The following is a 16426-nucleotide window of genomic DNA, read 5'->3' as shown; positions in this document are numbered from 1 at the left end:
AGTTTCTATTCATTTACACTGCTCTGAATCCTTATCCTCTCCACAGTTGTTTTATGGCATACTGCAAGCTCCACATCGTTAAGGTTAACATAAAGTGGAGTACAGAATGACACGATAGGATTAGGAAGCATAAAAAAAATAATATGGGCCTGTTGTTGAAAGAAGGGGCAAGAATGTACAGCTGTACGGTGCTTAAAAGATGTACACCACCAAAAGGTATTCAAGTATCTCTGGTAGAAGAATAGTCTGCATGATAGCATTTTAACCATATAGATATAGTCACCTTCTAAGCCAGTTGTAGATGAGGTACATTTTCTTGAGAAGTCTTTGAATGAAAATGAGCTTTTAAGCACAAATGAGAGGAAATGCATTCAGCAAAAAAGCAAACAGTAAACTGAAGTATCGTGTGTGTGTGTGTGTGTGTGTGTGTGTGTGTGTGTGTGTGTGTGTGTGTGTGTGTGAGTGCGCGCTTGTGTGTTCATGGGGTGAGGGACCTCTGTCTCTCTTCTGCACTCCACACCAGATTTTAAGTCCTAAGTTAGTAAGTCCTCATTTTTGGCAAGTGCCATTTCAATCCTGCATTCTTTGAACTGCTTAGGGAAATTGCTGGACTAAAGTCTGTGATACTCTAGCATTTAGATTACACTCTTAAAGTCATATCTTGTCACGTGGATCACAGAAAATGTAAAGAGTGACAATCCTGTGTGCCAAGAACTTTCTTTAATAATACAGGAGGAAGATGATGTAACTAAATGAATGACTACAGCGTGCAATATAAGCGCTGTGTAAGTACTTTGTTTCTCAAAACACGTAATCCTTTAACTTCATGGTATCTTAGAGCCTCTGGCAGTTTACAAAGTTCAATAATCCATGTATGAATGATCAACTCACATTTACTTGAGAAATAATGATTCTGTAACATTTATATAATTACATTATGTTTAGGCATGATATAAGTGAAACGTGCTGTATTTCATTTAAGTAAATTATTACTCTCATCTTTTGATGTAGTAGCCTTTATTGGTCTCACTTTGTGAGTGCTTTTAAAATTAACAACATAAAAACAGCATAAAGACTATGCAAGTCACAATCATTACAGAAGGCCATAACATTTTTATGGAAAAAAATGATTTCTAGGAAGGCAGAGGACTAAGACACACATGCTGAACTGAAAAATGCTCCTCCCCAATTAATTCAGAGAGGAAAATTATTAATTACTTAAGGCTGTTAGAAATCTGAACATTTGTTTTATCCTCACATACACAAATGAAGAAGTATGTTGTATAAACATGGAACACGTTCCACAAAGCACACGTCAATTGTACTTGGAATGGCAGGATGCCACCAACTCATTTTCTTGGTCTCTTGCCTTAAGGTTTTACAGATTTAACAGTGTAGTATATAATAATCTACCAGTACCAGCTGCTCTGTATCACTGCCCTCAGCAAGAATGGGCTGAAGGTGCTTCCTGGGTGTTACTTGTGCTTAACAGTAAGTAGTAATAATGAGGAACTGGGGTAAACAGAATTAAACTTTTTGTGATGGCTTGCACTATTTTTGGATCGGCTGTCTTCCTGATGCTGCTTCTGTGGGTTGTAGAAGCACAGCAGAATAAAATATGGCCATACTTTGAAAGTAGGATATACATTTTTTTGTTAGTTTGCTGTACTGTAACAGCTGCTTCCTGTAATTACTTAGGATTTCATTCTTACAATACTGACACGGGAGCAGACAATTCACTCACAGACGAATGCACTTCAAGTGCACTGCAATCCCTTTTCTATTATTTTCAGACAGTTCCGATATGGTATTATGGAGAGCCTTGGTATGTACAGCCATCTGAAGGTACTTTACAAGGTGAGTGTTCCTGGAACATTCTCTTTCATATCATTCTTTTTAACAGGTGAGTTCTTTTATCATAACCATTGTGGCACATTTTAAAGTATTAAGCATCAAACTCACAAGAGTTCAGTAGAAAGCACCGGGAAGAAATGATAATTGTTTTAAGGATGAAGATTTCCTTAGTTCAAAAGCTGCTATCAAGTCCCTTTTAGCTTGAGAAGACCAAAGATGAAACAAAGAACCTGTGGAAGAAATAAAAAGATTTTTTTTTTTAGAACAGTCACTGTTCATAGTAAGATGGTAGTGTCCATATTGTTATTTTTCATTACTTTTTCACAGTATTTATTTGCAGATGTACTGTTTTCCTACATGTTCAGCTGAACAATGAGCTACATGTATGTATGACTATCACAAAGTAGCTTCACATACCCATTTTGCCATCTACATTAATAAATTAGTAACAGTTGGGTCACAGCTTCAGAAGAAAACATAGTTCTATGCTTTACCTGAACATTTTGTTTATAAACAGCAGCCCTATAAGGATGCATGATTATGGTTAAAATAAGTTGCCCTCCCCTCACTGCTGCTTCTGTTAAGACCACTAACGACAGCGTATCTCACTTCTTTTCTAGCTTTAAGTAATTTAGTGGTACCTGCAAACAATAAGGCCATCATATGCAAAAAGCTAGTGCTAACTAAAATGTGTCAAGTCTTAGATGTGAGTCTGTTCCCAATTCTTCCCTCTCCCCACTTCCTCCCTCAAACGTTGCAGCTCCCACATCTGCTATGCACTGGTTAATACATGGTAAAAGAAGGTGCTCCAGGCTACGGGCACTCGAGCTGTGATAATGGCAGCTCATCTGAGAACAACATCTGTGAATTTCCTCCTTGAGCTACAACAAAGTCTTACTTAGAACAGTCACTTGGGAAAGCTTTGAAGTTTTCCTGTAGCAGAAAGCTGCTATTGTTCCCTGCCTAAAACATGGAAAAGATCAAACTTTGGCCTCCCTGATTTGAAGGATTTGCTTTGCAACCTGATCTCTTTCCATTTTACCTTTGAGGCTAAGTAGCACTGCATATTTGAGGAGAAGAGCAGGCCACAGTGCTTGCTGCCTGAAAGGCAGGGAATACGTTTGGCTGAGTCGGTGCTCAGCGCACATTTTCTATGGTGTGCGTGTGTGTGTGTGTGTGTGTGTGTGTGTGTGTGTGTGTGTGTGTGTGTGTGTGTGTGTGTGTGTGTAAGGTTGTGGAAGATACAGATCAGCCACAATAGCCAAGGGGATGTATTCCCTGTACAACTCTGTGTGTGGTGATGATGTGGGGAGGGGTGGGTAACTAGGGGATAAAAGAATCTGTATTTACTGTAAACCTAAGGTTATAAATCCTTTATTTAGCAATTCTCTGTTGATTCTACCTGCAGAGAATGTGCAGTACACTATAAGTTTTTGTCTCTTTTCAAATGTAAATACTTTATGCTTGAAAGCAGTTTAGTTCTATTTTATTTCACACCCCACACACACACACACACTCTAGAATACAGCTGTAGGGGGATTTTTTGACTAATAGATTACTGGGTAGTCTATTTACAGATAAACCATGGAGTCCGATAATTAATAAAACAGCTTTATTATAACAGAACGGAATGTACAGTTTAGAACAAAAGTAACTTCCTGGTTTTGTTCAGATGATAAAGAATACAGATAAGTTTTAACATAAATGCCTGCATTGTGTCCTACTATAGTCACTTATGAAACATGGCAGGCAGTAAACTTCATACAAAACATGTTGTTCTAAAGTACAGCATGCTAAAAGAATGAAAGTACAGGCATTACCTTCTCCATTTACCTACACAGCAATCTTGGAATATAACTGCAGAAACTGTTTTTCTTGTGTTCATTTCCTGTTTTTCCCACATTTGCTCTGTTAGCCATGGGGTTTTAGAAACTGAACACAATTTCACTAACACATTTACGTTCCCTCACTTATTCTACTTCCACTGAATGCAATAAATTTCTTTCCTAACATTTACTGATTATATTCACTTTTCTATTAAACATGAAATGAGGCACAATACAAACAATGCATAGATTAATGAATAAAAAGATGCATCATATCCTAACCCCAGCTGGTGTGGATTAACTCTTTAATCTTAAACTATACTGAATCACCGAGGAACAAATACTGATAAGCATAGGAATGCTTTCCTCCGTAGGTAGCAGCAATTATGTGTGTGTGTGTATATATGATAAGTGACCAAAAAGTAAACTTATAGTCTTAGTTACACCACACACACACACACACACACACACACACACACACACACACACACACACACACACACACACACACACACACACACAAAGTCTTTATATTTTTATATATTGATGTCTATAGCTGCACCTGGTTTGTATTTTGGTCTTTGGGAAACACAATTAAACATTGGATTCTTATTTTCAACAGTTCTGAATGCTGGCTTACTTCTTTTGGACTTTTTATGTGATTTTAATCCATGACTCTTTTATATCTCAGTGTGTGTAGGTGTTTATATATCTATCTCTATAAACACACACACATATATATATTTAAAAAAAAAAAAAATATATATATATATATATATATATATATATATATATATTTATGCAGATACATATAATAGCCATATTTCAGTGTGTGTGTGTGTGTGTGTGTGTGTGTGTGTGTGTGTGTGTGTGTGTGCACATTTGTGTGTAAAACGAACACAAACTGCGAACATCCTCTCCTAGGTTTTCTATGATCTTGCCTGCCTGGCAGAAGTACAAAACAACTTTATGTCATCTCTGTCTCGAGTTCTGTCATTCATTTCCAAGAGAACCAATATACACCATATTGTTTTCTGTCTTTAAAGATCTTACTGTTTGCTGTTGGAAGTGATTAAGGACAAGTGATCCTCAGCTACATAACAGGCCTTTGGGTGGAACAAAGACCCTGTCAAATCAAAGAGTTGTCGCTCAGTCGGAGATCATATAAATGAAGAAAAAGGGAACAAATCTGTATAAACCCATGAGATCTGCTTTCTGAAAATGAAAAGGCAATATCAGTCATATAAAGAAGCACTGCTTGCCAGCTGAGCTATGATGTGACTGAAAAGAGAGCTTTGTTTATTTCATTTTTAACCTGCTGACTATAAATAAGACACTGGGCAGCAGCTAGTGTCCATAGACAGATCAGGGGATTTGGGAAAAGGGATGGATGAGAATAAAAAGACAGACGCTTACATGTATGGTTAGAGTGCAAAATGTTGAGATTGTAAACAAGCATGAGATTGTTGCTATTAAAAATATTGCATACTAATCTCTCTGATTCATGTAGTCTTTAGGTGATTTTTGGGTCTATAGAGTAAACAAACACATAGCACAATTAAACATGAACTGTTTTCTGCACAGATGTGGCAAATACATCTCTGTCTCAGTAGACAAAAAGTTTCAATGGTATCTCCTAAAGCAACAACTACCCTGTCTATGGAAAAATATAGCTGGTGAACTAGGAGTCTTTCTTCCATTCAGCATAGCGTACAAGTTCGAGTTGCACTTTGTTACCTTCCTTCAACATGAAGAAATGTTATTTAGTTTAGTTTAATTTAGTCAATCAGTCTGTATGTAGGCATTGTGGAAATAAGACACCCTTAATTTGCATTGATTTACCTGAAGGTCAAACCATTGCTGTGTTCAAATATGAACACAGGTTTATGAAAATATATGTAAACTAATGGGAGATGTCATTTCTCTGTGGCACTGTAACCTTAGAGTGAAAATATATATGTGGCAGAACACTCTAAACTGCAGAGAAAGGAGCTTACATTTTGCAAAGTTTATTTTACTTTTTAGGTTAAATCCATTTCACAATTCTACACTCTTGTCATGAATATGCCAATGCTTTGTGATATGGTTACCTATACTAGAATGTGACACCTTTGTAGGTTAGCCTTAAATACCATAAATGGCATAAGGTATATAAACATTAAAAAGGCAAGGTGATTTCAGTAGCATAGAATAGAGAAAATATGTCTAATAACAATGACAGGAAGCTTTACTTTGTTCTCTGTCTGTCTCTATCAGTACCTGTCTCTCAGCTGTTCTCCATCCTTATCTCCTTGTCAGGGTTACATTAGTAGTAGACTGAGCAGAAAACAGCAATTCTCCCTTTCTTCAATCACAGGTTCAGCTTAGCCAATGGGATCCTGAAGCATTCCCAAGGCAGCTGAGAGGTACCATAACTCCAGTACATCTTGGGTGTACTGTGAGGCCTCCATCCAATGGGCTCTGCCTGGTACAACTTTATTGAGAGGTGCCCAATTTTGTTGGTTCTTTTCGTGTTTTCATTTCATGAATTTTGTTTTTAATTTGTTTATTACTATAAATAAGCATTCTGTTCACTTGAAACTACTGCTGTGACACAGTGTCCTCCATGAGCTCAGCCCAATCCTAATCCATATATACATTTATGCAAGTCCAGCTGTAACCTGGTGGCCAGGTGCACCAACTTGCCAGTTTGAACGGTGAAGCAAATGGCAATGGCATGAGAGGACCAGACACCCACCATAGCTGTACACAGTTTAGGTGGGTTGACTCATGAGAGAGAGGTTCCACCCCAGGCATGCCAATAAATATGTGATAGGCAACTGTGAACCATAATGCATGTTCTAGGAACGCCACTGACCCACGATACTACCCATGTCTACCTGCATGACTCATTCAGCTACTTTTCTGAGCCTTTAGGATTGCAAAGAATGGCCTAGCCACATTAGCAAGGCATTTCTACATCCTCCTGAAAAATCTGTGAACAGCTAAACCTTGTCATTTCTCTCTTTTCAATTGCCAGCTCCTATAGGTTCCCAAGCTGGTAAACTCAGTTCACTTGCATCATAGCCACGGCTTCATACTGCTATGCCATTGGAGCTGACTTCATTTGGTGAACTGTAATCAGGAAAATACGAATCATGGGTATTTTTTCAGATTCAACCCAAAACATGGTCATGGAAACAGAAGACTTTATTATATGTTTTCTGGTGTGTAGTGAAATGAAGGTGATCCATGAGGTACTGGCTAATCTGGTGCTGGTGCAGTCATAAAATCCATAGGCAGCAGGCAGCTCTATGCAGTGAGTAACCCAGTATCATAGAAGGTGGCACTCTACATTAATTTCAGCACAAGGAAATACACCAACCCCTCCACATTCATCAAGCCCTGATCTCCTGCAGACTCACTCCATCCATCCATCCATCCACCCATCCATCCATCCATCCATCCATCCATCCATCCATCCATCCATCCATCCATCCACAATCCCTTTTCCCATTTTTACACATGGGGTTGAGGTACTCATTCCTCCCTCTCCCACCAACCTAGAATGCTGAGAAAAGAAGGCAGTAGCCTGGGATTGCAGTCACCATCCAGCAGCATTCATGAGGTGTTTTTGAAAAATTTTGAATACTCATAACCTTTTTCTTTCATTAGATGGAAAGTAGTATGAAGCTTGCTATGGTGAGCCAGGTGCAGCTACACACCTCCCATACATCCCAACTTCTTGGCTGGACTGATTTATACTCATTGGTGGGCTCATAGCTCCTAAGTTCTTAGTGCAGGGTCTGTGGTTCCTGGCTTTGGCCTTTCCTCAGATTGCCCTCCTGCAGCAGAATCCTTCCAATGCTATCCTCCTGGGAAAAGTGAGCCAGAATTGGCCACTTACTCCCACAGCTCCCTGGCAAGCTCCGCCAGTGACCTGACCAGTGATTGGAAAAGGTCATCTGGGGAATAGGCAGGGCCAAACCACACTATGGTGAGAATCTAGCAACCTTTTAGAACTTTAAATTATCAAACTAGAAAACATTTTTTACTGCTTTTAAACAGCCAAATACAGGAAAATTTAGTGTGGCTATTAAAGCTTCCTTGGTGTGGGAGTGTGGGGTCACTTTCTGTTTACATATTTAAACAAATAAATCTAGCTTCTGACTATTACAGCAGAAAAGTAAGAACTGCTTTTTTTTCGGCCTGTGTGCCTGGTTTCCGCTCCTTATGGCATCTGACTTCCAAAATATATAGTGATCAGTATAGTACCTTGGTAAACAAACTAAAATAAATAATAAATAAATAAAAATTCCACTTTCTCCCCTTTCATTGTTACTGTCTGTCATGTAAGCTATTTAAGTGCTTTTCTTGCCCACTGTTTTTCCACAACTCCATAATACTGTGCCCACTTAACAAATCAGCACTGCTCTTGAGCGAACCTCCCTTAATATAAATTGTCTCTCGCTCATTTTCCTAGAGCTGCTGTACACTTAGTGCTCTCGACACACTCTGAGAGGGTCCTTAATTAATCCTGCTACATTCTTGGCAGTGATTTATTTTATTGTTTTGCACTTCAGTTAACTGTTTCAGAGTGGTATTGCTTTATTTTTTACATTTGTTGATTTGCATTCTAAATCTTTTTAATGGTCCCAAATACATTTCCCATTTTCTCTCCAGGCAGTGATAAGCATATTTTTTCGAATTTTTACCATACACTAGCACTATCTAATATTTTGCCTTTAACCCTAGAAACCACCATAGGAGACCCCTGATAAAACCCAGTCCTTAAACCATAATAGCCCACCCTAATACAGGACCAGACAACATGAATTTGCAATTTTCAAATATCTCTGAGGCCAGTTTGGTAGATATGGGCATCCTAAAACAATGTAGCAATTGTCTTATGTTGACCACACCACAGGGGGAAATAGTAGTGAAAACACAATCCACTATACCACTTATAATTACAACTTACCTATCACACCCGTACATTATAATTACAGCTTATGGATAGCACCCATACCATATAAATTACAACTTACCTATCCCACACACATGTTATAATTACAACTAACCTATCAAACCCATATCTTATAATGACAACTTACCTGTTGCACCCATACCTTATAATTACAATTTACCTGTCGCACCCGTCCTTTATAATTACAACTTACTTAGCTCACTCGTACCTTATAATTACAACTTAGCTATCATACTTGTATCTTATAATTACAACTTACCTATCCCACTTGTACCTTATAATTACCACTTACCGACTGTACCCATACCTTATAATTACAACTTGTGTATTGTACCCATACCTTATTATTCCAACTTAGCTTTTGCACTCGTACCTTATAATTACAACTTACCTTTCTTACTTGTACCTTATAATTACAACTTACCTACTGCACCCATTCCTTATAATTAAAACTTACCTGTCACAACTAAACCTTATAATTACAACTTACCTATTGCCCCTGTACCTTATAATTACAATTTACCTTTCGCACCCGTATCTTATAATTACAACTTACCTGTTGCACCCATACCTTATAATTACAACTTAGCTATCACACTCATACCTTATAAATACAACATACTCATCACACCCATACCTTATAATTACAACTTACCTATCACACCCATAGCTTATAATTACAACTTACCTATATCACCCATAACATATAAATTACAACATACCTATCCCACATATGTTATAATTACAACTTACCTATCAAACCCGTACTTTATGGCAACTTACCTGACTCACCAGTACCTTATAATTACAACTTACCTGATGCACCCGTACCTTATAATTACAACTTACCTATAGCACCCATGCCTTACAAATTACAACTTACCTATCCCTCCCATATTTTATAATTACAACTTCCCTATTGCAACCATTCCTTATAAATTACAACTTACCTATCACACCCGTACATTATAATTACAACTTACCTACAGCACCCACACCTTATAAATTACAACTTACATATCCAAGACATACCTTATAATTACAACTTACCTATCAAACCCATACCTTATAATGATAACTTACCTGTTACAGCCATACCTTATAATGACAACTTACCTGTTGCACCCGTACCTTATAATTACAACTTACCTGTCACACCTGTACCTTATAATTACAACTTACTTAGCACACATGTACCTTATAATTACAACTTACGTATTGCACCCATACCTTATAATTACAACTTACCTATCACACCCGTACATTATAATTACAACGTACCTATAGCTCCCATACCTTACAAATTTCAACTTACCTATGCCACCCATACCTTATAATTACAACTTCCCTACTGCTCCCATACCTTATAAATTACAACGTACCTATCCCACACATACTTTATAATTACAACTTACCTGTCAAACTCATACCTTATAATGACAACTAACCTGACACACTCGTACCTTATAATTACAACTTACCTGTTGCTCCCGTACAATATAATTACAACTTACCTATAGCACCCATACCTTACAAATTACAACTTACCTATCCCACACATATCTTATAATTACAACTTGCCTATCAAACCCATACCTTATAATGACAACTTACCTGACGCACCCATATCTTATAATTACAACTTACCTGTTGCACCTGTACCTTATAATTACAACTTACATATCACACCCATACATTATTACTGGAATACATGCATTTGGTCACGCGACCAAATGCCGAATGGCCATTATTCCGAATCGTAATGTTGAAACACGTGGCGTGAACACTCATAATGTCGTGTGCAACTTCGAATTCGAAATTCCCGATCGCACAACCGCCGCAACAAGCGCTACTATGGGTCGAGAATGGGGAATATCAGCCTGGCCGGCATTCGGTATTTCCAGGTTCGGCATCTGAAAATGTAAACATTGCAAACTAAGGATTCTGCTTTGGACAGTTAAGCATTCGGATTTTGTTCGATCGATCATATGCATGTAAACCATTATAATTACTACTTACCTATAGCATCCATACCTTATTACTTACAACTTACCTATCCCACACATATCTTATAATTACAACTTACCTAACAAACCCATTCCTTATAATGACAACTTAACTGACGCACCTGTACCTTATAATTACAACTTACCTGTTACACCCGTACCTTATAATTGCAACTTACATATCACACCCATACATTATAATTACAAATTACCTACAGCACCCACACCTTATAAATTACAGCTTACCTATCCCACTCATACCTTATAATTACAACTTACCTATTGCACCCATACCTTATAAATTACAACTTACCTATTGCACCCATACTTTATAATTATAAGTTACCTATCACACTTGTATCTTATAATTATAACTTACCTGTCGAACCCATACCTAATAATTACAACTTACCTGTTGAACCCATACCTAATAATTACAACTTACCTGTCGCACCCATACCTTATAATCACAACTTATCGATCTCACCCATACCTTATAATTACAACTTCTGTGCTGCACCCATTCCTTATTATTATAACCTACCTTTCTCACCGATACCTTATAAATTACAATGTACTTATTTCACCCATACCTTATAATTACAACTTACCTATTACACCTATGCCACCCATACCTTATAATTACAACTTACCTATGAAACCCGTACCTTATAATGACAACTTACCTGTCGCACATGTACCTTATAAATACAACTTACCTCTCGCACCTGTACCTTATAATTACAACTTACCTATCGTACCTATAACTTATAAGTACAACTTACGTATTGCACCCATACTTTATAATTACAACTTAACCTATTCCACCCATACCTTATAATTAGAACTTAACTATTAAACCCGTACCTTATAATAAGAACTTACCTCTTTCACCCGTACCTTATAATTACAACATATCTGTCACACACATACCTTATAATTAAAACTTACCTATTGCACCCGTACCTTATAATTACAATGTACCTATTGCACCCATGCCTTAGAATTACAACTTACCCATCACACCTATACTTTATAATTGCAACTTATCTATTGGACCTGTACCTTGTAATTACAGCTTACCTGTCGCACCCACACCTTATAATTACAACTTAGCTATTACACTCATACCTGATAAGTACAACTTACCTATTGCACCCATACTTTATAATTACAACTTACCTATCACACCCATACCTTATAATTACAACTTACCTATCACACCCATACATTATAATTACAACTTACGTACTGCACACATACCTTATAATTACAACTTACCTATCGCGCCCATACCTTACAATTAAAACTAACCTGTTGCACCTGTACCTCATAATTATAACGTACCTATCACACCTATACCTTATAATTTCAACTTACGTACTGCATCCATATCTTATAATTACAACTTACCTATCACACCCAAACATTATAATTACAACTTACCTACAGCACCCGTACCTTATCAATTACAACTTACCTATCCCAGACACACCTATTAATTACAACTTACCTATCAAACCCATACCTTATAATGATAACTTACCTGTCGCACCCGTACCTTATAATTACAACTTACCTATCACACCCATACATTATTATTACAACTTACCTATAGCACCCATACCTTATAAATTACAGCTTACCTATCACACCCATACATTATAATTACAGATTACATATTGCATCCATACCTTATAAATTACAACTTACCTAGCCCACCCATACCTTATAATTATAACTTACCTGTCAAACCCATACCTAATAATTATAACTTACCTGTTGCACCCATACCTTATAATTGCAACTTACCTATTGCACACATACCTTATAATTACAACTTACCTATCACACCCATACCTTATAATTACAACTTACCTTTTGCACCTGTACTTTATAATTACAACCTACCTATCACACCCACACCGTATAATCACAGCTTATGGACTGCACTCATACCTTATAATTACAACTTAGCTATCAGACCCATACCTTATATTTACAACTTACCTATTGCACCCATGCCACCCATACTTTATAATTACAACTTACCTAACAAACCTGTACCTTATAATGACATCTTACCTGTCACACCCATACCATATAATTACAACTTAACTCTCACTCCTGTACCTTATAATGACAACTTACCTCTCGCACCCATAGCTTATAATTACAACTTATCTGTCGCACCCATACCTTATAATTAAAACTTACCTATCTCACCCGTACTTTATAATTACAATGTACCTATTGCACCCATGACTTAGAATTACAACTTACCCATCACACCCATACTTTATAATTGCAGCTTATATTTTGGACCTCTACCTTGTAATTACAACTTACCTACTGTAACCATACCTTATAATTACAGCTTACCTATCCCACCCATACCTTATAATTACAATTCACCTATCAAACTCGTACCTTATAATGACAACTCACCTACTGCACCCATACCTTATAATTCTAACTTACCTGATGCACCCGTACCTTATAATTACAACTTACCTATTGCACCCACACCTTATAATTACAACTTACTTATTGCACCCATAACTTATAACTACAACTTAGCTTTTGCACCCGTACCTTATAATTACAACTTACCTATCATACTTGTACCTTATTATTACAAATTACCTTTTGCACCCATTCCTTATAATTACGATTTACCTGTCACACTCATACATTATAATTGCAACTTACATATCGCACCTGTACCTTATAATTACAACTTGCCTATTGTACCTGTACCTTATAATTACAACGTAGCTATCACACCCATACCTTATCAATTACAACTTACCTCTCACACCCATATGTTATAATTACAATTTACCTGTCGCTTTCATACCTTACAATTACAACTTATGTATCGCACCCATACCTTATAATTACAACTTACCTATCGCACCCATATCTTATAATTGCAACTTAACTATCACACCCATACCTTATATTTACAACTTACCTATCACACTCATACCTTACAAATTACAACTTACCTATTCCACCCATACCTTATAATTTCAACTTACCTATCAAACACATACCTTATCATGACAACTTACCTCTCGCACCTGTACCTAATAGGTACAACTTATCTGTCGCACTCATACCTCCTAATTACAACTTACCTAGTGCACTCGTACCTTATAATTACAACCACCTATTGCACCCGTACGTTATAATTACAACTTACTTATCGCACCATGTGTTATAATTACAATTTAACTATCACACCCGTACATTATAATTACAGCTTACATATTGTACACATACCTTATAATTACAGCTTGCATATTGCACCCATACCTTATAATTACAACTTACCTTTCTTACTTGTACCTTATAATTACAACTTACCTATTGCACCTGCTCTTTATAATTATACCTTACCTGTCACACCCATACATTATAATTACAACTTACCTATTGCCTCTGTATCTTATAATTACAACTTACCTATTGCAGCCATACCTTATAAATACAACTTACCTGTCGCACCTGTATCTTATGATTACAATTTACCTGTTGCACCCATAACTTATAATTACAACTTGGGTATTGCACTCGTACTTTATAATTACAACTTACGTACTGCACCATTACCTTATAATTACAACTTACCTATTGCACCCATACCTTATAAATTACAACTTACCTATCCCACCCATACGTTATAGTTAAAACGTACCTGATGCACCTGTACCTTATAATTACTACCGACCTATCGCACCCATACCTTATAATTACAACTTACGTACTGCACCCATACCTTATAATTACAACTTTCCTATTACACCTGTACATTATAATTACAACTTACCTATAGCACCCATACCTTATAAATTACAACTTACCTATCCCAACATATGTTATAATTACAACTTACCTATCAAACCCATACCTTATAATGACAGCTTACATGTTGCACCTGTACCTTATATTTTTAACTTACCTGTCGCACCCGTACCTTATAATTATGACTTACTTAGAACACCCATACCTTATAATTACAACTTACTCAAGCATACCTTATAATTACACCTTACCTATAACACCCGTACATTATAGGTTCATAGGTTGGTACTAGGCTATCGGCCCTAGGGCCTATACATGCCTAGCCATAACAATTCCTTGGATATTTCTTCCCACAATATTTACTTCCCTGGACCCCTGTCTAGCAGGGTGACTGAAATGATCCCCGGGGTGAATTTCCCATCTCCCATCCAATCATCAAGATTCCTTTTGAAGAGGTCCAAGGAGGCGCTCTGCTTGACATGTTTGGGCAGTCTATTCCAGAGTATGGGGAGTCTCTGGGTCAGGAACCTATCCCTCCAGCATGTTTTGTTCATTGTGATGACAAGGTTTAGATCCCTGGAGCGTGTGGCTCTGAGGGATTGGGATTTCTTTAAGTGGAGCATGTCCAACAGCTCAGGATTTGACATGGCCTTGTATGTTAAGCAGAGATCGCCTCTGAGTAGACAATATGCCACAGAGTATAGCTGGAGTTTTTTTAGATGGTCAGCATATGACATCTGCTTTAGGCCTGTGATTCTTTTAGAGAGGTATTTCTGCGGTCTTTCCAGCTGTTGCAGATGTCTTGTGAGGTACATACCAAACGGAGCATTATACTCTATAATGGGTCTAATGAGGGATGAGTACAGTGGGACAATGACCTCCTTTTTTCCGGATGAAAAGCCCTTAGTGATGAGTTGTGCCACACACAAGGATTTCCTGACTGTTGTGGCGATGTGGTTATCGAAGGTGAGACCACTGTCTACCTGTGTCCCTAAGTCTCTCATCACACTTTCAGTGTTTAGTGTACTGCCACCTATGTGGCAATTTATGGGTACATGTTTTTTCCCAAAGGGGATAACTATACATTTCTTTATTTATTTTTATTTTATTTTACATTTGTTGATCGGGCTAGTCTAACTGGATATATGTCCATTTTCAGTAGAGGCCCGAGGAGAAAAGCTCCGAGACAAACACTTTTATACATACATAGAGTCCATAAAAACAGAGGAACAATACAAACAAATTACACAAGTATAGCAATAGCTTAGCAAAAACTTTTAAAAATCAGTTTAAGGTTACACATAGAAGACAGATTGTTATATTACAGTTGTATTAAAAAAATAACAAGAAAAAAACATTACTATACACGAGTTTCCTCAGGACTGCTAGGCAGTCATAAAGCAGTCAGACAACTAAAAATCAGTCAGGATTAGAGCAGGGGCAGAGCCATTGGTTTTTAATGAGGATTTTCAATTGTTTCTTGAAAAGGTTGGTGGAAGTCAGGGATGTTATTTCTCTTGGAAGTTTGTTCCAAGTATTGCCAACAGCATTTGAGAACAGGCAGTCAACGGCTTTGTCATTGGATTTTATGGTGGCTACTTGTAGCTTTTTTGTGGATCTTAGGGTTGGTAAATTTTTATAGGAGTTAAAGAGGTTACAGAGTATGGGGGTATTTGTAGGATGATGTACGATCTTGTGGATAAAAATGAGTTGCTGGAAACGTATTTGGTTGTGAACTTCCAGCCATCCTAGATGTTTAAGATTATGGCAATGGTGGGTACGAAAGGGGGCACCCATGGCAAATCTGGCTATGTTGTTGTAGGCAGTTGCTAGTTTATTTAGGTTGCTTTTGGATAAGTTACTATAGATAGGGGAGGTGTATAGGAGGTTTGAAATGAGGTGGGTCTGAGTAATGGAAATCTTTGCTGAGGCTGTGAGAAAGGGCTTGATTTTATAAAGGAATC

General features: G+C 37.3%; 1 protein-coding gene across 1 annotated transcript in view; it reads right to left on the bottom strand.

Annotated features, from left to right (window-relative positions):
• Nucleotides 1–1000: 1000 nt before the first annotated feature.
• MYO3B (myosin IIIB) overlaps nucleotides 1001–16426 on the bottom strand; it is a 2630788-nt gene continuing 2615362 nt past the window's right edge. Inside the window, exon 28 of the mRNA XM_044075508.1 lies at nucleotides 1001–2084. The gene's annotated coding sequence lies outside the window, so the exon portion shown is untranslated. The remainder of the gene's footprint in view (nucleotides 2085–16426) is intronic.

This window comes from Protopterus annectens, chromosome 6.part1 (assembly GCF_019279795.1).
Source record: "Protopterus annectens isolate FY-2018-M chromosome 6.part1, PAN1.0, whole genome shotgun sequence".
Taxonomy (NCBI): domain Eukaryota; kingdom Metazoa; phylum Chordata; order Ceratodontiformes; family Protopteridae; genus Protopterus; species Protopterus annectens.
The sequence above is the reverse complement of the archived record's forward strand: the minus strand, read 5'-3'. Positions and strand labels throughout refer to the sequence as shown.